Source organism: Lissotriton vulgaris, chromosome 10 (genome assembly GCF_964263255.1).
Source record: "Lissotriton vulgaris chromosome 10, aLisVul1.2, whole genome shotgun sequence".
NCBI classification, from domain to species: Eukaryota; Metazoa; Chordata; class Amphibia; order Caudata; family Salamandridae; genus Lissotriton; species Lissotriton vulgaris.
Genome location: NC_141698.1, coordinates 475,655,826 through 475,682,640, shown reverse-complemented (window position 1 = coordinate 475,682,640; position 26,815 = coordinate 475,655,826).

Below are 26,815 nucleotides of genomic sequence, written 5' to 3'. Positions count from 1 at the left end.
ATATAATGTCCTACACCGGATTTAATATTTGGTATTCCCTGTGTTTCTGGGGTTAGACCTTCCCAGTATTCAATTTGGCATGGTCTTATGTTTGATGGGTGAGCACAATATTTCTATGCCAAAGAGCACCCTTCCTTCTGCTTTCCAGCATCGTTTACAATGGGGATACCAAATATTATGGCTCACGCATTGCTGTAATTGCTCGTATCCCCTACGTTTCATGGGTTACTGTTAGAACAGGCTGTCTCTAGTTGGCAGAGGTATACACGTCTGACAAATAGGGACACACCTTTTCTAGTCAGGGCAAGGGGATCACACCCTTTGATAACCCCTGCTCACCCCCTTGGTAGCTTGGCAGAGCAGAACAGGCTTATCTCAGAGGCTGTGCGTTAAGCATTTATGACCACATACAGTAATAAAATGAATACACTACAAATGGACACGACACAGTAGTATTATAAAAATAAGGATTTTTATATAAGGCTTAGCACAAGACCAAATAACGACAAAAATATACACAATCTTAATAAATACTTTTGGAAGGGAAAATAAAGGTTCAAATGCGGATGCTTCTTTAGGACAAAGTCTTTTCGTATCAAAGCAATTCTTCTTCTTGAAAACACAGTTCTTAGCAACAAGGTAACCCACACGGGAGCTACACGACGTCGAGGCAAAGTTAATCCAAAGGTTCGGCGTCGACCGCGAGGCGCGCTACGTCGAGCCCGGAGTCACACGGACCCCCAACAACACAGTACCTTTAGGAAAATGAAGCACACGATGATCAGCGGCGTCGAGCAATCCGGCGTCGCGTCTTCGGTGTCGATCAGGCCTCAGCAGGCGTCGTTGTCGATGATGCGGTTGCAAAGAGTGAGCAGCGCTCATGGCGTCGAGAGGGCACAAAGTCGATGCGATCAGCATCGGTGCAGACACGAGGTCCCTTGGAGCTGGAGCCGAACTCACTACTCACTGGCGGTGCTGCTGGCGTCAATCAGGCCCGGCGGCCGGCGTCGAGGAAGCGGGACACTTGAGCCGTCACTCACGGTGTCGAGCTGGGTTCGGCGACGTCCGTCGGCGTCGAGATTGCTGGTGCTGGATTCACAGGTTCCAGCAAATAGCTGACTTCAGCAGGAGACTGGCACTCTTCCAGTCCTTGGAGATTTTCTTAGCAAGCGTGAGAGTACACACACAGTTCCTCTCTCCTGGTTCCTTGGCAAAAATAAAGAAGCACTGCAGGATTCCCCCCAGCAAACAGCACACTGGCAGAAGGGGTAGGCAAGTCCTTAGATCAGCAGGCCTCTTGTCCTTGGTTACAGGGTTCCTTGTCAGAAGTGATCTGATTTCTTAGTTCAGGGGTCCTACTCTTATACCCCTTTTCGGCTTTGATCCCTTTGTCCATGCAGGGGACTTTCCCAACATCCTGGGTCTGTTGTGGGTGGAGCCAGGCAGAAGCACCTGGCTTATTCACTGAGCAGGGCTGGGTCCTCAGACGCCCAGCAGGAGGTGGAGCCAGCATTGTCACTGGCAGGAGCAGAGCTATCGGCCTCCTTGCAGGAGGTGGAGCTAGGATCGTCCATGGCAGGCACAGAGCCATCAGTCGCTTGGCAGGAGGTGGAGCCAGCATTGTATCAGGCAGGGCAGACTATCAGCAACTACTCTCCCCCTACTCTCAACGCAAATGTCCCACTCATCCCACACTGACTCACTCAGACCTCTGGAGCCACCCAGCTCCTGTCACACACACGCAAGGCCAGCAGAAACCAGAAATGGTTAGACAAGAAAATAGACACTTTCTAAAAGTGCTATTTTCGAACCCAGAGTCCAAAAACCATCCACGCCAACGGATGCGTAATTAAACCCCGAGTTCAGGGATACCAAACTCGACATTGCACCCGAGCCAACTAGGATCATAGCATTAATAATCCCAGCGGCCCATTCTAACTAATGGAGAGCAGGCTACCTCGCAATAGTGAAGAACGAAGATGGCTGTTGTTCACTATCAGGACATGCCAACTTGGTCAGGCGTGTCCTACCTTATACTTACAACGCACCCTGCCCGTGGGCCTACCATAGGGGTGACTAACATGAAGTTAAGGGAAGGTTTGAGGGACTGGCAAGTAGGTATACTTGCGCAGCCCGTGTGACAGTACTAGACTGCACGTCGGTCTCGCAATGACCGACCCGTAGACATTCTTTTATGAGGCCGCTCTTGTGGGTGGCACAACACATGCTGCAAGCCCACGAGCGGCATTTGGAGTTACAAGCCCCGGCACTCCTGGTGCACTAGACTAGGGACTGACAGTAAGCCAAATAAGCCAAACATGGAATACAATCGATACATCAATTTAACATCGGGAGCACTTGCGCTGTGGCACTGATCAGCAGTGGCACGGCGCCCGAAGCATTAATCAGCAAAACATTGTAAAACAGTGGAGGCAAACAGAAAAAATGGAGGAGAGACTCAAGCCAATGATGTCAGGTCTAACACGTGTCCCCTCTAGCTGAAATGTGGGGAGAACTACCCTTGACCTAGGGAGTCCTCATCACTAAGGCGGAAAAATCTGGACAGACCATCAGCATTGGCGTGATCTGTACCAGGGCGGTGTTCCACTGTGAAGTCCATCCCCTGTAGGGAAATGGACCACCTCAACAGTTTCGGATTCTCACTCCTCATCTGCATCAACCATCTGAGGGGCCTGTGGTCTGTCTGAACCCGGAAGTGAGTCCCAAACAGGTAGGGTCTTAGCTTCTTCAGCGCCCAGACCACAGCAAATGCTTCTCTCTCTATCGCACTCCACCTAGTTTTTCCTGGGGAGTAACCTCCGACTGATGAAGGCTACAGGCAAGTCTCGGCCCTCTTCATTCACCTGAGCTAGAACAGCCCCCACGCCATGCTCTGAAGCGTCCGTCTGGACAATAAATTCCTTCGAAAAGTCGGGTGCCTGGAGTATGGGTGCTGTGCACATTGCAGTTTTCAGGGTGTCAAAGGCCGTTTGACAGCCATCAGTCCAGATCACGTTTCGTGGCTGCTTCCTGGAAGTCAGCGAAGTCAAGGGGTGCACAATGTTACCGTAATCCTTGACAAACCTCCTGTAATAACCCGTGAGTCCTAAGAAGGCTCTCACCTGAGTTTGGGTTTTGGGCGGCGCCCAAGCCAGGATGGTATCAATCTTGGGTTGCAGGGGGGCAACCTTGCCGCTCCCTACTTGGTGCCCCAAGTACACCACAGAACCCTGCCCAATCTGGCACTTACTGGCTTTGATTGTGAGGCCTGCGCTGCGCAGGGCCAACAACACTTCCTGGAGGTGCCGCAAGTGTTCCTCCCAGCTGGCGCTGAACACTGCGATGTCGTCCAGGTAGGCGGCACTGAAATCCTCCAGTCCAGCCAAGACCTGGTTGACCAACCTCTGGAAGGTGGCAGGGGCATTCTTCATCCCAAAGGGCATCACCCGGAACTGGTATAGCCCATCTGGTGTGGAGAATGCTGACCTCTCTTTTGCCCCATCGGTTAAGGCGATCTGCCAGTACCCAGACGTCAAATCAAACGTACTAAGGTACCGGGCAGCCCCCAACCGATCAATGAGCTCGTCAGCTCTTGGGATGGGGTGCGCGTCAGTCTTCGTGACTGAATTGAGTCGTCGGTAATCCACTCAGAACCGAAGTTCTGGTGAAGCACCAGGCGCTGCAGCCTTCGGGACCAAGACCACTGGGCTGGCCCAAGGACTGCTAGAGGACTCAACCACCCCTAACGCAAACATTTTGGAGACCTCCTCCTTAATGTATGCTCGAACCTTGTCAGTCACCCTGTAAGCCTTGTGCTTCACAGGAGGGCTGTCTCCGGTGTCAACGTCATGGACACACCAATGAGTGACACCCGGAACTAAGGAAAACAGATCCGGGAATTGTCCCAACAGGTGGCGACAATCCTGTTTCTGCTCAAGGGTCAGTGTGTCAGAGAGGACCACACCATCCACTGACCCGTCCTGCTCTTTAGCACACAGGAGGTCAGGAAGAGGCTCACTCTCCTCCTCCATTCCAGCGTCTGTAGCTAGGAGCATGCCCACTTCGGACCTTTCTAAGTGGGGCTTCAACCGGTTGACATGCAGGACCCGCAAGGGGTTCCTGGGAGATTTCAAGTCCACCAAGTAGGTGACATCGCTCTTCTTCTCCACAACCTTAAACGGTCCAGTCCACCTGTCCTTGAGCGCACAAGGTTCCACAGGGGACATGACCCATACTTCTTGACCAGGCTGAAGCTCTACCAGAGTGGCATTCCGGTCGTACCAACGCTTCATCTCCTCCTGGCTGGCCTCCAGATTTGCCTGAGCAAGTTCTCTGAAGCGCCGAGTCTGGTTCCGGAAGGCGGACTCAAAGGCCCTCCTACCGGGTGACCGTACAAAAGCTCAAGGGGGCTGAACCCGAGAGACTTCTGCAGCACCTCACGGTAAGCAAACAACAGGCATGGCAAGAGGACGTCCCATTTCCGCCTCATTGGTTCTTCAAGACCCATGATCATGCCTTTAAGGGTCCGGTTGAATCTTTCAACCAGCCCATTTCCTTGAAGGTGGTAAGGAGTGGTGAACTTGTAGGTTACCCCACACTCCTTCCACAGAGACTTCATATAGGTAGAAATGAAGTTGGTGCCCCGGTCTGACACCACCTCTCTGGGGAACCCCATCCGGGAGAAAACACCCATCAGTGCCCGTCCCACCACGGGGGCCGTCACTGTTCGGAGAGGGATGGCTTCCGGGTACCGTGTGGCATGGTCCACCAAGACCAGGATAAACCTGTTGCCCAGGGCTGTCTTGGGGTCCAGGGGCCCAACAATGTCAATACCCACCCGGTCAAAGGGGGTACTGACCACTGGAAAAGGTTGGAGGGGAGCCTTCTGCTTCCTTCCGCTTTTCCCACTTGCCTGGCAAGTGTGACAAGTCTTACAATGGATGTCTACATCCCTTCGCATCTGAGGACAATAAAAATGGGTGACAAGCCTGTCATAGGTCTTGTCCTGCCCCAGATGTCCAGCTACTGGAACGTCATGAGCCAAACCCAGTAGGAAGGCTCTGAAGCGCTGGGGTACCACCAGCACATGGGCTGACCCAGGCTCAGCAGCCTTAGGCTCACTATACAGGAGGTCGTTCTCACAGTACACAAAATGTGACCCTGACTGATCACCTGAGGATTGGGCTGAGGCCTGCTGCCTCATACCCACAAGAGAAGGGCACACCTTCTGTTCTGCACAGAATTCCTCCCTGGAGGGACCACCATCCTGCTGCCAATGGGTCAGCTCGGGCAGGTCTCCCAATTCGGCAATTTGTTCCCCTGTGGGCTCCAGGGCATCCCCCTCAGGGTCTACCTCCTCCTGGACCACGGGAACTACGGGGGCCGGTTTCCCGCGCCTCCTGCCTCTTCTCTTCACAGCTGGGTCCTGGGCCGTACTTTCAGGCTCCGGGACCCCATCGACACCCTTACTCGCTGTCATCGATTGAGTGGTTGCACACACCCACTCTGGCACACCCAACATTTTCAAGTGCGTCTCCCTCTCCACCTTAGCCCAAGGGGAGTTTTCTAAATCATTGCCCAGGAGACAATCGACAGGCATGGCGGGCCTCACAGCGACCTGAAGAGTACCTGAAACTCCCCCCCATTCAAAGGAAACCTGAGCTACCTCACACTCTTTCTGGGAGTTGTCAGCAGCTATCACAGGGTAGAATGCGTGGGAACCACCTGCTCTCTGGGCACTAAGTCACACTTGACAGCTGTCACACTCGCTCCGGTGTCTCTGAGAGCTTCCACTCTATGGCCATTAATGGTCACCCACTGCCTATATTTACTAGTGTTACTAGGCAGAGGGGGTGGAGGGACCATTTGCATGTCTCCTAGCGAGACCAGGGACATTTCTGCGGGACCCCTCCCACCAGGGACAACCATCTCCTCCCCTCCCAGGGCTACACTCACCAACTGACGGGGGGGTGCACGTGGCGGTGCATTCGAATTCTTCATGGGACACTGGGGGTCATAATACCGGTGTCCCACCTGCCCACAAACGTAGCAGGTTAGGGGGCCCCTATGAACAGGTTTACCCGTCGGGCCCCTGGCTTCTTCTCAGGGGGAGGCTGGGAACCTTTCCCTTGGTTCCCTTGGGGATTACTTTGGGGCCCTTTCTGAGACTCCTTCTGTTTACCCTTGTCCCCCCCACTCTTCTGCTGGGGACCCTGCCCACCTTTGGCTGAGTCTCCCACTGGACCCTGGTGGACCCTGGTACTGACCCAGCGGTCCGCCTCCTCAGCAAGTTTTCTAGGGTTAGATATCTTGTATTGTTATACTCCTTTTCTCCCCTGAGGCGGAAGCCGGGGGCCCTTGAGCACTCTTGCTCCTCTTTAACAGGAAAATCGAACAGGACTGATTGATTGCAAAGCTTGATTTTTAAGAACTGTAAATATTTTAACCGGATCGTTTTTAGAGATCCTGTTGGCCCTACCTTGGTGCAAGCATTACGTTGCCCAGGGCGGCCTCACACCCCCTCCTCGGCTGGAAAGCCTCGCTAGTTCGGGCGCTCGGCGCTGAAATCATTTTGGGCGCCATCTTGGGTAGGGGTAGGATCGCGGTCTAGTTGATCGGCGATCCCACCCTCCTCACGCCCCCCACACTGGATATAAACGTCAAAGTCCCCCGTCCGCGCAGCGGGCGGGCGCAGCGGGCGCGCCGGCGGCACGCTGAAGGCGCGCCAAAGGCAAGCCCGTCTGCGCCCGTCCGCGACCGGACGGGACCAGGGGCCATACCCCCTGTGCGAAATGATACAGAGCGGGGCAGATCGATGAGGTACGATGCTATCACATTAAAAAACCTAATGCCTCCAATCAATTACATCTGTCAGCACTCTATCCTCCCGGACTCTCCACCCGGGATATGTCTACACTGTAAATTTTCACTGACCAGCTATTTAGATAGATCCCCTTCTAGTAAAATCTACAAAATGTTTCTTCTAAACTGCCGGTCATTGACTAAACATGCCACTCAAATGTCTCTCCTGCTGGAGGAAAATGAACCAGATGCAATATTTCTGACGGAGACCTGGTTAAGAGACGCCTCTGACATGGATATCACCTCTATTCTGCAAATGGGATATACCTTGCAGAGATTGGACAGATCAGAAGGTAGAGGAGGAGGCCTAGGCATCCTTCATAAAAATCAATACCTCTGTAGAACCTCATCGGCCGATATTTCCAACTGCGAGAGCATGCTATTTACCCTTGAACTTTCACCCACAGACTCTTTTTCTGGTGTACTTATATATCGCCCCCCCAATCAAATAGGGGATTTCATTGAATCACTCCAGTCAAAAATAGCTAACTCTGTGGTTAGTAGATCCAATTTCTCTGTACTAGGAGATATAAATATTCACTTAGATGATCCCAGCAACTCCATGGCCAAAACATTTCTGGACAGTATGGCAGCCCTCCAGATCACACAGAAAGGCTTTGTGCCTACGCATGAAAAGGGCCACCTTCTTGACGGTGTTTTTAGCAATGATAACAGACTAGAAGTAGGGACCCCACTACCTCTTACCTGGACAGACCACTGTCTAATACCTATTCAGTGGACTCCAGCCACGCTAACTCAGTCCTCTCCTCGTACAACCCTGCTTGGAAGAGACTGGTCCAAAGTCTCTCCAGTCCAATGGGCCAATGTACTCTCGGTCGCTCCCCCCCAAAGGGCAACTGACCCTGCAGTACAATATGAGAACTACATCAAATGGCTGTGTACAGCTTTGGACTCTATCGCACCTATCAAAGTTCTTAAAGAAAAAACTAAGTCCAAGGAATCACCTTGGTACACTCTTGAACTTAAAGAACTAAAAAGGGCATGCAGAAGATCTGAAAGAAATTGGAGGATTTCCCGTAGTAAGGAAGACAAAACTACACACCTTGAAGCCATTAAAACATATAAATTAGAAATTAGACGAACCAAAACCTTATACTTCGAGGAAAAAATTCTAACTGCCTCCAACTCTTCTAGAGAAATCTTCCAGATAGCAAAATTCCTGGTTGATATCCCCTTGGTTCTTGCTGATCCGAGTACAGCTCAGGCCCGCTGTGAAAGTCAAGCTGAATACTTCCACAGCAAAATACAAAAAATTGCCTCTGCCTTTAGCTCACCTAATCCACCCCAAGATACTGGAACCAGCTTACTTAACATCACGACTCCAAAACTAGATGAGTTTCCACTGCTGGATGAGAACTCACTTGCAACCATTATGATGAAAATAAAATCCGGATCTCCTACAGACCCTGCCCCTCCCTATCAGTTAGTAAAAATTGAGAACATTATTAGACCTGTCATTCTCAATATACTAAATTCATCTATTTCCATAGGTTCAGTACCTACTGCATGGAAATGTGCACAGGTTAGGGCTTTGCTGAAGAAACCCACTTTAGATCCAGGGAATATGGCCAACTATCGGCCTATTTCCCTCCTTCCGTGGATCAGCAAACTCCTAGAAAAACATGTCAATTCATCCATCACTCAATTTTTAGAGAACCATCACCTCCTCCACGACTCCCAAGCGGGTTTTCGCCCAAAATTGGGAACTGAGGCGGCCCTCCTGGCGGTAACTGAGCTGGCCAGGAAGCAAATGGATCAAGGCGGCACTGCAGCAATTATGTTGTTTGACCTCAGTGCCGCCTTCGATACCGTTAACACCAATATTCTTCTTCACCGCCTCAATCAGATCGGAATTTCTGGGAAGGCTATGCAGTGGCTCCAGTCATTCCTGGAGAATCGATCTTTCAGGGTAGTTGAGGGCACTATTCACTCAAAAGTCTGGCCCCTGGATCAAGGTGTACCTCAGGGCTCTTCATTGAGCCCTACTCTTTTTAATATTTACATGCAGCCGTTAGCCGACATAGTGCACTCCTTCGGCATTGATATAATAACCTACGCCGATGATACACAATTAGTTGTATCCATGAATCAAGCAGACTCTTCCCCGTCCAACTTAAGTAACTGTCTGGTTGCGGTAGCTCAATGGATGGCCACCTCGCATTTGAAATTAAATGGCGAGAAAACTGAGCTCATGGTGCTGGGCAACCCAACCATTCCCAGCCCTCTGTCAGATTGGCCACCTTGCATGGGGCCCACACCCCAACCGAAATGCCACATAAAGAGCTTAGGCATTTGGCTGGACTCCAACCTCAGCTTTATGCAGCAGGCTACCACTCTTTCTGCCACATGCTTTGGGCTAATGCGCATGCTGAGAAAAGTGCTGCCTCTTCTTCCTTTTGAAGCCCGCAGAATAATGGTCCAAGCCATTATCCTGTCCCGTCTGGATTACGGGAACTCGCTATATTTAGGTGCCCCCGCATTCACAATCAAAAAGCTACAGGTGATCCAGAATGCTGCAGCTCGCCTCCTGCTGGGCCTCAACAAACGAGAGTCAGCCACCACTGCCCTGAGGAAACTGCACTGGCTCCCTGTTAAGGCTAGAGTGCTATTTAAATCTCTTTGCTTTATGCACAAAGCTATGTGGAAGAATGCCCCTACTATGATCTGTTCCTTGGCAAAACCCTATCTTCCTCACAGATCCCTAAGATCCAGCACTGCCTTTCTGGCTACTGTCAGTAAAGTCAGAAGGACAAGATGGGGCGGACGCTCCTTCTCCTGGAATGCCGCGAAGGAATGGAATTCCCTGCCCACCCCCCTTCGCAGTGAACCTAGCCTTCTAAAATTTCGGAAGGCTTTGAAAACGCATCTGTTCATTTAATCTCTTTCCTTAGTATGACGGTACTTAGCGCTACGAGGCCTCCGGGTTGTTTGCGCTCTACAAAACCCGATTAATAATAATAATAATAATAATCTTGCTATCAATAAGGTGCTGGCGCAGCTCTGGAAAACAGTTATTAGACAAATGCTCCCAAGCAAACAAATCATAAAGAGCTTCATAACTTTCCACTTTGCTGTCCTTTACCCAACCATCCATGGCTCTGCAAAAATAAGACACATATTCAACCCACGTCGTACCTGGCAACTTCTTACATTCTCTAAAAGTTTGTCTGTACTTCTCGGGGGTTAGGCCATACCGCAACATTAAAGCATCTTTCATATGAGCATACGACATCCTATCCTCAACAGGCATGTCTAACAGGGTATCTCTCCCCTCATTCACAAAGCGACCCCACAACCCCGCTCCCCAATTCTTCTCAGGGACCTGGTGGGCCAACAATGCTAACTCATACGCTTTAAACCACTGGCCAATATCTTCGTTCCTATGATAATCTTTTATCACATCTTTGGGAAAGTAAAACCTACTTTCTGCAGGCCCAGATGGGATGCTGCCACCGATGGGATTCAATTCTAAATTCTTAGCTTGGATGTCCAACTCCCTCAACTTGGTATCACGCTCCAAAGCTAACTTCTCTCTTTCAAAATCTAACCTTTTGGTCTCCAAATCAGCTTCTCTTCGACCTCTTGCATTTTCTAACTCCAACTGCCCATTTATCTTTAGCCTTGCCATTTCCATGTTGTATGCACGCTCCTTCGCCCTTTCTTCTCGTTCTTCAGGGGAAAGACCTTTGGAGGAAACACTGCTTCCGGGAGAGGACTCAGGCCCATTCACTGGCGCCTCCTCTTCCCCTTCCACTGGCGGTACCACCACCGGATCAGTGGGATCTCTGGCCTCCAACCAGGCCTGCAATGCTTTGAGATATTCCTCTTTTCGTGAGATGCCTTTGGTAGGCACTTTCAGCTGCTTGCAGAAGAATTTCAGCTCCCTCAAGCCGTAGTCGTTTATCTTCGATCTGTCGAATTCCTCCACGACAACAACAGGGGTAGTGACTCCGGTGTCACTCATGGTCAAAACTGGCAGTGTTAAAAAAATCAAGCTTCAGAAAAGCGGAGAACGAAAAATAGGATCCTTCCAAATTAGATTGTGGCTGCGCTATGGTCTGCTTTAGCTATGTAGCGAACACTAATCACTGCACATGGGTCATAAATGCAAAGTTCAAATCCTCACCGCTGACCCACCAATGTTAGAACCAGCTGTCTCTAGTTGGCAGAGGTATACACTTCTGACAAATAGGGACACACCTTTTCTAGTCAGGGCAAGGGGATCACACCCTTTGATAACCCCTGCTCACCCCCTTGGTAGCTTGGCAGAGCAGAACAGGCTTATCTCAGAGGCTGTGCGTTAAGCATTTATGACCACATACAGTAATAAAGTGAATACACTACAAATGGACACGACACAGTAGTATTATAAAAATAATGATTTTTATATAAGGCTTAGCACAAGACCAAATAACGACAAAAATATACACAATCTTAATAAATACTTTTGGAAGGGAAAATAAAGGTTCAAATGCGGATGCTTCTTTAGGACAAAGTCTTTTCGTATCAAAGCAATTCTTCTTCTTGGAAACACAGTTCTTAGCAACAAGGTAACCCACACGGGAGCTACACGATGTCGAGGCAAAGTTAATCCAAAGGTTCGGCGTCGACCGCGAGGAGCGCTACGTCGAGCCCGGAGTCACACGGACCCCCAACAACACAGTCACAATATTGCCCCATAGATTATGCGTTCATGCCAGCATGGAATTTCAATTTAATAAAAGGGTTCAGGGTCAACCATACAGAAGATAGCGACCACAACACCTTAGAATTGGTGCTGGCCTATCTTAACGAAACTGTCACCGAGAAGGTAATTATACAACAGATGGATTATCCTAGGCGAATCTCAACACGGCTAACTGAAGAATATATAGAAAAGTTAACCAGGCTCCAACAAAAGATACCCCTAGGATGTGCAGCTGGTTTAGACTTGGCCTGGTATGTTGATAAGATAAATCAAGTGGTACAAAGCATTTAGGTTAAACTTAGAACAGATGTAAAGGCCGGCAAGAGCAGTCAAATCATACAGGTTAAGAAAGGCAATTGGTTTAATATGGAATGTCTAAATAAGAAAAGAAAAATAAGGAGGGAACAACGCAGTCTGCGTAAAAAATATGATAAGGCTAGAGCAGAAAGCCTCGCCAAATTAAAGAAAGATTATATAATGCTTCTTAATAGTACAAGAAGAGCTCATAAAGATACCTGTTGGGGGAAACTTCTGGAGGCAATAGAATCCAAGAACATACGGCAGTTCTGGAAACTAGTCCGTTCAGTATCAGAGGCCTCAGCTGCTTCAATGATCTGTGTGGTAGAAGAGGGTGCTTGGGAGGTTTACCTGAAAGAACTATACCCAGCGGGTAGAGAAATTGAAGAGGAACTGCAGGGGAACTGGAGAGGTCAAGTAGACGATCTAAAACCTGACTTCTCAGTAGAAAATGTACTGAAGACGATAAAGACCCTTAACTTAACAAGAGCTGCTGGTCCAGACAACCTGCCAGCACTGATAATTAAGTCACGAACATCATGGTGGGCGGAATTTTTCTCTAACATGTTTTCAGTAATTCTAAAATCAGGAATAATACCTAGTACTTGGAAGGGTGCGATAATTAGGCCGATCCATAAAAAAGGGGACGTTAATGCACCAAAGAACTATAGATTAATTAATCTACTCGATATTGGAGAGAAAAGTTTTGCTAAGATAATATTGGGTAGAATAAAGATTTGGGCAGAAGAGAGAGCAATTATCCCAGTGGAACAAGGTGGGTTTAAAGAAGGCCACTCTACAATAGATCACTGCTTCGCCCTATGGGCCCTGGCCCGGAAATCGATAGAACAAAATGGGAAGTTACATTGTTGTTTTGTCGATTTTAGGGCAGCGTTCGACTCTGTGGATCGAAATAAACTTTGGGAAGATATGTCAAAGTATGGATTACCGGTTGGCTTGTTGATGATCTTAAAAGAGCTTCACAGTGGAAACTGGGCCCAGGTAATTAGAGATACGCAGGGGGCACTAACTCACAAGATACTAGTAGGGAACGGACTTAGACAGGGGTGCGTCTTGGCACCCCTGTTATTTTCAATCTTTTTGGCAGATCTCCCCGCTGCCCTTGAAGTAGAAAGAAGTGCAAGCCCAAAATTGAATGGCCATAAAGTCCCTTGCCTTCTTTATGCTGATGACTTAGTGATCATGGATAAAACTGAAATAGGACTTCAAAGGAAATTAACCGCTTTTAAACACTATTGTGATAGGAAAATACTGACTGTAAATAGGGAGAAAACTAAGGTTTTATGTTTTGGGAAGAGTAAGAAGAATTTCAATTGGTTTTTGGGTGATGACAAACTAGAGACAGTTAATGAATATAGATATTTAGGCCTCTGGTTTGACAGTGCACTAAAATGGCGCACCCATTTGGAGGCTCAAAAGGCAAAAGCATTCTCATCCACCTGTGGGCTAAAAAAGTTTAATAAAGAATATGGAGACATGACACACAAACCAATGATAAAGGCATTTGAAGCAATGATCCCCCCCCAAGTATTGTATGGGGCAGAAGTGTTATACTTGAGCGGTAAACATACGTGGGAACAGGAAGAGGGAAAAATTTTAAAAATGTTATTGTCTTTACCAAATTGTACAATGGTTCAAGCAATCAGAATGGAACTAGGGCTGATTTCCTGGAGTGTACAATCTCAAATGGCCCTAGCAAGATTCTGGAAGCGCCAAGACCCAGGAGTGACACCTAAGGTCTCACAATGGTGTGGAGAGGAAATCCTGACAAGCAATCTTGGCTGGGCAAAGGAGGTGAGAAAGACTCTCCAGAAAGTATCAGGGCGTCTTAAATTGAGTCCTGCCCATAACACCCTGATAGGCCACTTTACAAAGAAAACACTTAGGGAACAAGGCCAGTCGCTCTCAAGGTCACAGGACCTAAATTACATGCAGGAGAAAAAGTCAGTACAGTGGTTAAAGATCTCATGGGTAAATGAAGGCTGGTTCCCTTATCTGGAAATATTGCCTAACCAAGGGTTACGACATGAAATATTAAGGACCCGGGTTGGGATCAACCCCTGGAAGATAGACGGGAAATTAAAATCTGCACTGATTGCTCCAGAAGGTAATTGTAAGTGTGGGCGTGGTATAAGAAACGATATGTTGCACATTTTGCTTGATTGCACATTTGTACAGGATTTAAGGAAATAGTTTTTACGTCCTATATTCCTATCACATAAGACATTTACACGTGCCCATGCGATAGGCTTACTAACAGAGATGCATTCGCTAGAAATTGCAATCGCATTGGGCAAATTCCTGAAGGCCGTAAAAGATTTTGGTAGGGAGATATCGAAGGATGGGCACTGATTTTAAGTTCCTTTAAGCCTTTTATAAAGTTTAAATCTGTCTTTTTATTCTTCCAGATATGTGAAAACTTCGGTAAAATTTGGGTTTAATGAATTGTGTATCAGGAGGTGTTACCCTCTTTTAACCTTCTCTTTTTTTCTTTTTAACAAATATGAATTTTAACTATTTATGACGTAGGAATATTTTGTCTGCGCGTACTTTGTCCGATTCTGTTTGCATTTTGTTTGTATTGTTTAAAAGACTATGGTCTAAATAAACAAGTTTCTCTCTCTCTCTCTCTCAGTACCTTTAGGAAAATGAAGCACACGATGATCAGCGGCGTCAAGCAATCCGGCGTCGCGTCTTCGGTGTCGATCAGGCCTCAGCAGACGTCGCTGTCGATGATGCGGTTGCAAAGAGTGAGCAGCGCTCACGGCGTCGAGAGGGCACGAAGTCTATGCGATCAGCAGCGGTGCAGACACGAGGTCCCTTGGAGCTGGAGCCGAACTCACTACTCACTGGCGGTGCTGCTGGCGTTGATCAGGCCCGGCGGCCGGCGTCGAGGAAGCGGGACACTTGAGCCGTCACTCACGGTGTTGAGCTGGGTTCGGCGACGTCCGTCGGCGTCGAGATTGCTGGTGCTGGATTCACAGGTTCCAGCAAATAGCACTTTAAGCAGATGAAGTCCTTTAGCCCCGTGACTTCAGCAGGAGACTGGCACTCTTCCAGTCCTTGGAGATTTTCTTAGCAAGCGTGAGAGTACACACACAGTTCCTCTCTCCTGGTTCCTTGGCAAAAATAAAGAAGCACTGCAGGATTCCCCCCAGCAAACAGCACGCTGGCAGAAGGGGTAGGCAAGTCCTTAGATCAGCAGGCCTCTTGTCCTTGGTTACAGGGTTCCTTGTCAGAAGTGATCTGATTTCTTAGTTCAGGGGTCCTACTCTTATACCCCGTTTCGGCTTTGATCCCTTTGTCCATGCAGGGGACTTTCCCAACATCCTGGGTCTGTTGTGGGTGGAGCCAGGCAGAAGCACCTGGCTTATTCACTGAGCAGGGCTGGGTCCTCAGACGCCCAGCAGCAGGTGGAGCCAGCATTGTCACTGGCAGGAGCAGAGCTATCGGCCTCCTGGCAGGAGGTGGGGCTAGGATCGTCCATGGCAGGCACAGAGCCATCAGTTGCTTGGCAGGAGGTGGAGCCAGCATTGTATCAGGCAGGGCAGACTATCAGCAACTACTCTCCCCCTACTCTCAACGCAAATGTCCCACTCATCCCACACTGACTCACTCAGACCTCTGGAGCCACCCAGCTCCTGTCACACACACGCAAGGCCAGCAGAAACCAGAAATGGTTAGACAAGAAAATAGACACTTTCTAAAATTGCTATTTTCGAACCCAGAGTCCAAAAACCATCCACGCCAACGGATGCGTAATTAAACCCCGAGTTCAGGGATACCAAACTCGACATTGCACCATGCTCCCCGAGCCAACTAGGATCATAGCATTAATAATCCCGGCGGCCCATTCTAACTAATGGAGAGCAGGCTACCTCGCAATAGTGAAGAACGAAGATGGCTGTTGTTCACTATCAGGACATGCCAACTTGGTCAGGCGTGTCCTACCTTATACTTACAACGCACCCTGCCCGTGGGCCTACCATAGGGGTGACTAACATGAAGTTAAGGGAAGGTTTGAGGGACTGGCAAGTAGGTATACTTGCGCAGCCCGCGTGACAGTACTAGACTGCACGTGGGTCTCGCAATGACCCACCCGTAGACATTCTTTTACGAGGCCACTCTTGTGGGTGGCACAACACGTGCTGCAAGCCCGCGAGCGGCATTTGGAGTTACAAGCCCCGGCACTCCTGGTGCACTAGACTAGGGACTGACAGTAAGCCAAATAAGCCAAACATGGAATACAATCGATTTAACATCGGGAGCACTTGCGCTGTGGCACTGATCAGCAGTGGCACGGCACCCAAAGCATTATCCAGCAAAACCTCGTAAAACAGTGGAGGCAAACAGAAAAAATGGAGGAGAGACTCAAGCCAATGATGTCAGGTCTAACAGTTACCCTTTAGCCATTGACCATTCAAAGTTGTCTTTTATTTGATATCAGACTACAATTTTACATTGTTCTACAAGATTGTACGTCCAGTTCTCTTAGGCAATACTATATATAATGGGCTATACCGGCTCTAATGTTTGGTATCCCCTGTGTTTCTGGGGTTAGAATTTACCTGTATTCAATTTAACATGGGCTTATGTTTGATGGGTAAGCACAATATTTCTATGCCGAAGAGCACCCTTCCTTATGCTTTCCAACATCCTTTACAATGGGGATACCAAATATTATGGGTCACGCATTGCTGTAATAGGTCGTATTCCCTACTTTTCATGGGTTCCCCTTTAGCCATTGAGCATTTGAAGTTAAATTTTATATGAAAGCAGACTACAGAAACTTTTCACATGTTTACATTATTCCACAAGATTGCGCATCCGGTTCTCTTAGGGGATACTATATATAATGGGCTATACCGGCTATAATATTTGGTATCCCCTTAAATTTTTGGGGTTAGAAATTACCAGTATTCAATTTGAAATGGTCTTATGTTCAATGGGTGAGCACAATATTTCTATGCCAATAGCACCCTTCCTTTTGCTTTCCAACATCGTTTACAATAGGGATACCAAATATTATGGCAAATCCATTGCTGTAATATGTTGTATCCCCTATATTTCATGTGTTCCCCTTTAACCTTTAACCATTGACTATTTGAAGTTGTCTTTTATTTGAAAGCAGACTACAGTATCTTTTCACATGTTGTACGTTATTCCACAAGATTGTATGTCTGGTTCTCTTAGGGGATACCACATCTAATGGCCTATACCAGCTATAATATTTGGTATTCCCTGTGTTTCTTGGGTAAGAACTTACCAGGATTCAATTTGGCATAGTCTTATGTTAGATGGGTGAGCACAGTATTTCTATGCCAAATAGCACCCTTCCTTTTGCTCTGCAACATCGTTTACAATGGGGATACCAAATATTATGGCTCAAGCGTTGCTGTAATATGTTTTATCTCCTATTTTTCATGGGTTACCGTTTAGCCATTGACCATTCGAAGTTGTCTTTTATTTGATATCAGACTACAGTGTCTTTTCAGATTTTTTACATTAGTCCACAAGAATGTACATCCGGTTCTCTTAGGGGGTACTATATATAATGGGCTATACCGGCTATAGTATTTGGTATCCCCTTAATTTCTGGGGTTAGAAATTACCAGTATTCAATTGACATGCTCTTATGTTCGATGGGTGAGCACAATATCTCTATGACAATAGCACCCTTCCTTTTGCTTTCCAACATCGTTTACAATGGGGATACCAAATATTATGGCAAATGCATTGCTGTAATAGGTTGTATCCCCTACGTTTCATGTGTTCCCCTTTAACCTTTAACCATTGACTATTTGAAGTTGTCTTTTATTTGAAAGCAGACTACAGTATCTTTTCACATTTTGTACGTTATTCCACAAGATTGTATGTCTGGTTCTCTTAGGGGATAGATACCACATCTAATGGCCTATACCAGCTATAATATTTTGTATCCCCTGTGTTTCTTGGGAAAGAACGTACCAGGATTCAATTTGGCATAGTCTTATGTTAGATAGGTGAGCACAGTATGTCTATGCCAAAAAGGACCCTTCCTTTTGCTTTTCAAAAATGATTACATTGGGAATACCTAATATTATCGCTCTCGCATTGCTGTAATATCTGGTATCCCCTACATTTCATGGCTCACCCTTTAGACATTGACCACTTGAGGTTGTCTTTTCTTTGATAATAGACTACAGTATATTTTAAAATTTTGTACATTTTTCCAAATGATTGTACGCCTGGCTCTCTTAGGGGATACCATATATAATGACCTGTACCAGCTATAATATTTGGTCTCCCCTGTGTTTCTTGGGTTAGTACTTACCAGGATTCGATTTGGCATGGTCTTATGTTGGAAGGGCCAGCACAGTATTTCTTTGCCAAATAACACCCTTCCTTTTGCTTTTCAACATCGATTACATTAGGGATACCAAATATTATGGCTCACGCATTACTGTAATATCTCGTATCCCCTACGTTTCATCTGTTACCCTTTAGCCATTGACCACTTGAATTTGCCTTTTATTTGATAGCAGACTACAATATCTTTTCACATTTTTTATATCATTCCACAAGATTTTACATCTGGTTCCCTTCGGGGATACCAAATATTGTGGCCGGTAACAGCTAGAATATCTGGTATCCCCAGTGTTTCTAGGGTTAGAAGTTACCAGTATTCAATTTGACATGGTCTTCTGTTGGATGGGTGACCACAGTATTTCTATGGCAAATAGCACCCTCCCTTTTGCTTTCCAACATTCCAACATCGTTTACAATGGCGCTACCAAATATTATGGCTCACTCATTGCTGTGATATCTCGTATCCCCTACGTTACATGGGTTACCCTTTAGCCATTGACCATTTGAAGTTACCTTTTGTTTGATAGCAGACTACAGTATCTTTGTACAATTTTTACTTCATTCCACAAGATTTTACATCTGGTTCCCTTAGGGGATACTAAATATAATGGCCTCTAGCAGCTATAATATCTGGTATCCCCAGTTTTTCTAGGGATCGAACTTACCAGTATTAGATTTGACAAGTTGCCATGTTGGATGGGTGAGCACAGTATTTCTATGGCAAATAGCACCTTTTTTTTTGTTTTCCAACATCATTTACTATGGGGATACCAAATATTATGGCTCATGCATTGGCGTAATATTTCATATCTTCTATGCTTTCTGGGTAACCCTTTAGCCACTGACCAGCTGAAGCAGCCTTTTATTTGACAGCAAACTACAGTAGCTTTTCACATTTTCTAAATCATTCCACAAGATTTTACATCCGGTTGCCTTAGGGGGATACCAAATGTTCTCCTCTACCTATAATATTTGGTATCCTCTGTGTTTCTCGGGTTAGAATCTATTAGGATTCAATTTGACATGGTCTTATGTTGGATGGATGAGCACAGTATTTCTGTGCCTAATAGCACCCTTCTTTTTGCTTTCCAACATTGGTTACTATGGGGATACCACATATTATGGCTCAAGCATTGCACTAATAACTTGTATCCCCTACATTTCATGTGGTTACCCTGTAGCCATTGATCTCTTGAATATGCCTTTTATTTGACAGGGGGCTTTTTACATTTTTTACATCATTCCACAAAATTTCTCATCTGGTTCCCTCAGGGAATACCAAATATAATGGCCTATAACAGCTATAATATCTGGTATCCACAGTGATTCTGGGGTTAGAATTTACCACTATTCAATTTGACATGGTCTTATGTTGGATGGATGAGCATAGTATTTCTATGGTAAATAGCACCCTCCCTTTTGCTTTCCAATATCATTTACAATAGGGATCCAAATATTAGGGCTCACGCATTGCTGTAATATCTTATATCCCCTACGTTTCATGGGTTACCCTTTCACCACTGACCACCTCAAGTTGCCTTTTATTTAATAGCAGACTACAGTATCTTTTCACATTTTTTATATATTTCCACATGATATTATATCTAGTTCCTTTAGGGGGTACCAAATGTAGTGGCCTATAACAGCTATAATATCTGGTATCCCCAGTGTTTCTGGGATTACATTTGACCAGTTTTCAATTTGACATGGTCTTATGTTGGATGGGTGAGCACAGTATTTCTATGGTAAATAGCACCCTCCCTTTTGCTTTCCAACATCGTTTACAACGGGGATACCAAATATTATGGCTCACACATTACTGTAATATCTCGTATCCCCTACGTTTCATCTGTTACCCTTTAGCCATTGACCACTTGAATTTGCCTTTTATTTGATAGCAGACTACAATATCTTTTCACATTTTTTATATCATTCCACAAGATTTTAAATCTGGTTCTCTTCGGGGATACCAAATATCATGGCCGGTAACAGCTATAATATCTGGTATCCCCAGTGTTTCTAGGGTTAGAAGTTACCAGTATTCAATTTGACATGGTCTTATGTTGGATGGGTGACCACAGTATTTCTATGGCAAATTGCACCCTCCCTTTGGCTTTCCAACATCGTTTACAATGGCGCTACCAAATATTATGGCTCACGCAGTACTGTAATATCAAGTATCCCCAACATTTCATGGGCAACCCTTAGACATTCACAAGTTGAAGTTACATTTTATTTGTTAGCAGACTACAGTAGCTTTTCACATTTTTTACATCCTTCCAGAAGATTTTACAACTGGTTTCCTTTGGGGATACCAAATACAATGGCCTTTACCGCCTATAATATTTGGAATCCCCTGTGTTTCTTGGGTGAGAATTGAACAGGATTCAATTTGACATGTTTTTACGTTGAATGGGTGACCACAGTATTTCTATGGCAAATAGCACCCTTGCTTTCAATACCAAATATTATGGCTCACATATTGCCGTAATATCTTGTATCCTCTATGTTTCATGGGTTACTCTTTAGCCACCAGCCAGTCGAAGTAGCCATTTATTTGACAGCAGACTACAGTAGCTTTTCACATTTTATAAATCATTCCACAAGATTTTACATCCGGTTTCCTTAAGTGGATACAAAATATAATGGTCTCTGTTACCTATAATATTTGGCATCCTCTGTGTTTCTCGGGTTAGAACCTACTAGGATTCAATTTGAGATGGCCTTATGTTGGATGGGTGAGCATAGTATTTCTATGCCAAACAGCACCCTTCTTTTTGCTTTCCAACATCGTTTACTATGGGGATACCAAATATAATGGCTCAAGCATTGCTGTAATATCTGGTATCCCCTATGTTTCATGGGTAACCCTTTAGCCATTGACACTTGCATATGCCTTTCATTTGACTGCAGACTACAGTAGCTTTTCACATTTTTTAAATCATTCCACAAGATTTTACATCCGGTTGCCTTAGGGGGATATCAAATATAATGGTCTCCGCTACCTATAATATTTGGTATCCTTTGTGTTTCTGCGGTTACAACTTAGCAATATTCAATTTGACATGGTCTTATATTGGATGGTTGAGCACGGTATTTATATGCCAAATAGCACCCTTCCATTTGCTTTCCAGCATCATTTACAATAGGGATACCAAATATTATGACTTATGCATTGCTGTAATATCTCGTATCCCCTACGTTACATGGGTTACCCTTTATCCATTGACCATTTGGAGTTGCCTTTTGTTTGATAGCAGACTACAGTATCTTTTTAAATGTTTTACATCATTCCATAAGATTTTACATCTGGTTCCCTTAGAGAATACCAAATATAATTGCCTATACTGCCTATAGTATATGGTATCCCCAGTATATTTTGGGGTACAAGTTACCAGGATTCAATTTGACGTGTTCTTATGTTGGATGGGTGAGCACACTATTTCTATGGCAAATAGCACCCTCCCTTTTGCTTTCCAGCATCTTTTCAAATGGGGATACCAAATATTAAGGCTCACGCATTGCTGTATTATCTTGTATCCCCTACGTTTCATGGGTTACCCTTTAGCCATGGACCTCTTGAAGTTGCCTTTTACTTGATAGCAGACTACAGAAACTTTCACATGTTTTCATCATTCCACAAGATTGTGTGTCCGGTTCCGTTAGGGGATACCATATATAATGGCCTATACCGGCTATAATATTTGGTATACCCTCTGTTTCTTGGGTTAGAACTTACCATGATTCAATTTGACATAGTCTTATGTTGGATGGAATAGCACAGTACTTGTATGCCAAATAGCGGCCTTCCTTTTCCTTTCCAATATCGTTTACTATGGGGATACCAAATATTATGGCTCACGCATTGCTGTAATACCTCGTATCACCTACGTTACATGGGTTACCCGTTAGCCATTGGCCACTTGATGTTGTTTTTTATTTCACAGCAGACTACAGTATCTTTTCACATTTTTTACATCATTCGACAAGATTGTACGTCTGGTTCCCCTAGGGGATACTATATATAATGGCCTATACAGTCTATATTATTTGGTGTCCCCTGTGTTTCTTGGGTTAGAACTTACCATGATTCAATTTAACATAGTCTTATGTTGGATGGGTGAGCACAGTACTTGTATGCCAAATAGCGTCCTTTCTTTTCCTTTCCAATATCATTTACAATGGGGATACCGAATATAATAGCTCATGCATTGCTGTAATACCTCGTATCCCCTACGTTACATGGGTTATCTTTTAGCCATTGGCCACTTGAAGTTGTCTTTCATTTGACAGCAGACTACAGTATCTTTTCACACTTTTTACATCATTCCACAAGATTGTACGTCCGGTTCCTTTAGGGGATGCTATATATAATGGCCTATACGGTCTATAATATTTGGTATCCCCTTTGTATCTTGGGTTAGAACTTACCCGGATTCAATTTGACATGGTCTTATGCAGTATGGGTGAGCACAGAGTTTCTATGCTGAATATTACCCTTCCTTTTGCTTTCCATCATCGTTTACTATGGGGATACCACATATATGGCTCACGCATTGCTGTAATATCCTATATCTCCTAAGTTTCATGGGATACCCTTTAGCCATTGACCACTTGAAGTCGTCTTTTACGTGAGAGCAGACTACAGTAGTTTTTCAAATTTTTTCATCACTGTACAAGATTATGCCTCTGGTTCCCTTAGGGGATACCATATATAATGGCCTGTACCGGCTATAATATTTGGTATCCCCTGTGTTTCTTGGGTTAGAACTTACCAGGATTTAATTTGACATCGTCTTATGTTGAATAAGTGAGCACAGTACTTGTATGCCAAACAGGGGCCTTCCTTTTGCTTTCCAACATCTTTTACAATGGCGGTACCAAATATTATGGCTCACTCATTGCTGTGATAGCTCGTATCCCCTATGTTACATTCTTTACCCTTTAGCCATTGACCATTTGAAGTTGCCTTTTGTTTAGCAGCAGACTACAGTACCTTTGTACAATTTTTAAATCATTCCACAAGATTTTACATCTCGTTCCCTTAGGGGATACTAAATATAATGGCCTCTAGCAGCTATAATATCTGGTATCCCCAGTTTTTCTAGGGATCGAACTTACCAGTATTAGATTTGACAAGTTGCCATGTTGGATGGGTGAGCACAGTATTTCTATGGCAAATAGCACCTTTTTTTTTGTTTTCCAACAACATTTACTATGGGGATACCAAATATTATGGCTCATGCATTGGCGTAATATTTCATATCTTCTATGCTTTATGGGTAACTCTTTAGCCACTGACCAGCTGAAGCAGCCTTTTATTTGACAGCAAACTACAGTAGCTTTTCACATTTTCTAAATCATTCCACAAGATTTTACATCCGGTTGCCTTAGGGGGATACCAAATGTTCTCCTCTACCTATAATATTTGGTATCCTCTGTGTTTCTCGGGTTAGAATCTATTAGGATTCAATTTGACATGGTCTTATGTTGGATGGATGAGCACAGTATTTCTGTGCCTAATAGCACCCTTCTTTTTGCTTTCCAACATCGTTTACAAAGGGGATACCAAATATTATGGCTAATGCATTGCTGTAATATCTCGTATCCCCTACGTTTGATTGGTTACCCATTAGCCATTGACCACTTAAAGCAGGCTTTTCTTTGATAAGACAAAACAGTATCTTTTCACATTTTTTACGTTATTCCACAAGATTGTACATCAGGTTCTCTATGGTGATACCATATATAATGGCCTATACCAGCTATAATATTTGGTATCCCCTGTGTTTCTGGGGTTAGCACTTACCAGTATTCAATTTGACATGGTCCTATGTGCTATGAGTGAGCACAGTATTTCTATGCCAAATAGCACCATTCCTTTTGCTTTCCAACATCTTTTACACTGGGGATACCAAATATTATGGCTCACGCATTGCTGTAATATCTTCTATCCCCAACGTTTCATCGGTTACCCTTTAGCCATTGACCACTTGAAGTTGCCTTTGATATTATAGCCGACAACTGTATATTTTCAAATGTATTACATCATTCCACAGGATCGTATGTCCAGTTCTGTTAGGGGATACTATATATAATGGCCTATACTGGCTATAATTGTTGGTATCCCCTATGTTTCTTGGGTTAGAACTTACCAGGATTTGAATTGGTATGGTCTTATGTAAGACAGGTGTGCACAGTATTTCTATGCAAAATAGTACCCTTCCTTTTGCTTTCCAATGTTGTTTACAAAGGGGATACCAAATATTATGGCTCACGCATTGTTGTAATATGTTGTATCCCCTACGTTTAATGGGTTACACTTTAGCATTGACCACTGTAAGTTGCCTTTTGTATGATAGCAGACAACTGTATATTTTCAACATTTTACATCATTCCACAAGATTCTATGACTGGTTCTCTTAGGGGATACCATATATAATGGCCTATACAAGCTATAATATTTGGTATCCCCGGGTTTCTGGGGTTAGAACTTACAAGTATTCAATTTGTCATGGTCTTATGTTGGATGGATGAGCCCAGTATTTCAATGGCAAAAAGCACCCTTCCTTTTTCTTCCAACATCGTTTACAATGGGGATACCAAATATTATGCCTCATGCATTGCTGTAATATCTTGTATCCCCCATGTTTCATGGATTACCTTTTAGTCATTGACCACTTAAAGTTGTCTTTTCTTTGTTAGGAGACTACAGTATATTTTCACATTGTTTTACATTATTCCACAAGATTGTATGTCAGTATTCAATTTGACATGGTCCTATGTGCTATGGGTGAGCACAGTATTTCTATGCCAAATAGCACCATCTCTTTTCCTTTCCAACATCTTTTACAAAGATATACCAAATATGATGGCTCACTCATTGCTGTAATATCTGATATACTCAGCATTTCATTGGGTAACCGTTTAGCCTTTGACCACTTGAAATTGTCTTTTATTTGACAGCATACTATAGTATTTATTCACATTTTTCACAACATTCCACAAGGTTTTAAATCCGGTTCCTTTAGTGAATACCAAATATAGTAGCCTATAATATTTGATATCCAAGTGTTTCTTGGATCAGAACTTACTAGGATTTAATTTGGCACCCTTCTTGAGTTTTGCAACAGCTTTTACCATGGGGAAACCATATATTATGGCTCATGCATTGCTGTAATATCTTGTATCCCCTACTTTTCAAGGGTTACCTTTTAGCCATTGACCAACTGTAAATGCCTTTTGGCTTGATACCAGATTGCAGTCTCTTTTCACATTTTTATTTAATTCCGCAAACTTTCACATCTGGTTCCTTTGGAAAATAGCAGATTTAATGGCCCCTACCGACTATAATATTTTATATCATCAAGGTTTATAAATTACCTGGGTTCAACTGGACATAGCCTTATGTTGGATTGGTGAGCACAGTTTTTTTATGCCAACTGGCACCCTTTCTTACATCTCTTACTATGGGGATACCAAATATTACAGCTTTTGCATGGGCTGTAGTAGCTTGAATCCCCTACTCTTCATGGGTTACCCTTTAGCCATTGACCACCTATAGTTGACTTTTAATTGATAGCAGATTATATCATTTGTTTGCATTTTTGATAATATTCCTCAAGCTTTTACATTCAGTTCCTATGAGGGGGTGTGACAGATACCACATGAAGGAAGTGGCCCAAATAGGGTCACCCGGGTCCTCTCAGCCTTCCATACTAAATGAAGTGTTGTATAGCATTAAGGACCCTAGTGTAATGTTCCCGATTCATGCCCTTATATAGGTATAAATCACCATGTCCTTATATCAGCATAGAAATCATAACCATATTTAGACGTAGCTCATGCAGTCCAAATACGGCAGGGCTACTTCCACTAGTTCCGAAAATCCTCAGCAGTTAGGGACTTCCCCTTGCTTGAATATTGATTTGTCCAAGAACTCATTGAGTTTTCAAAGAACTGAGATTCTTTGATGACATTATTATGTCCACCTTTACGTCAAACTCAGCATCTTCAAGGTATAAATATGCCCACACTTGCCCTAGCAAACACACAGTGGTTTTGGAGTAGTTTGACTATCTACTTGCCCGACCACCTCGCTACAGCCAGCGCCGAAGGAAGCCGACCCTCCAGCAGACGCACTGAGAGAGACGCTGTCTTTTCTCTTGCCGATAAATCCAGCTCCAGTATTTCCAGGCTCCCCTTGCGGGGTGTTGGGAAATCGAGTCCTGAGACAGAGAGATACCAGACCTCCTTCATTCTAAACCAAGGTACGGAGCTGGTTAGACCCTAAAAGAAATCTTGGATAGATTCCTGGCATAAAGAATACTAAATTATATGCTACACCACACTTACTTCTTCCATCGTACTAGACTTAGGTTAAGTACATCGGGGTAGGCGTATTTTAGAAGCACCAGTTGAGTACTTTTAGTCTTTATTTATTTATGTATGTATTTTATGGCTTAGAAACCATACCATGCTTTTACAGTATTATTTTATAATACTCTTCTTGCTGTACGCATTATACTTAACAGCCAGTCTTACGATTATAGCAGTTCATTTCCTCTGCATGAGAAAGAA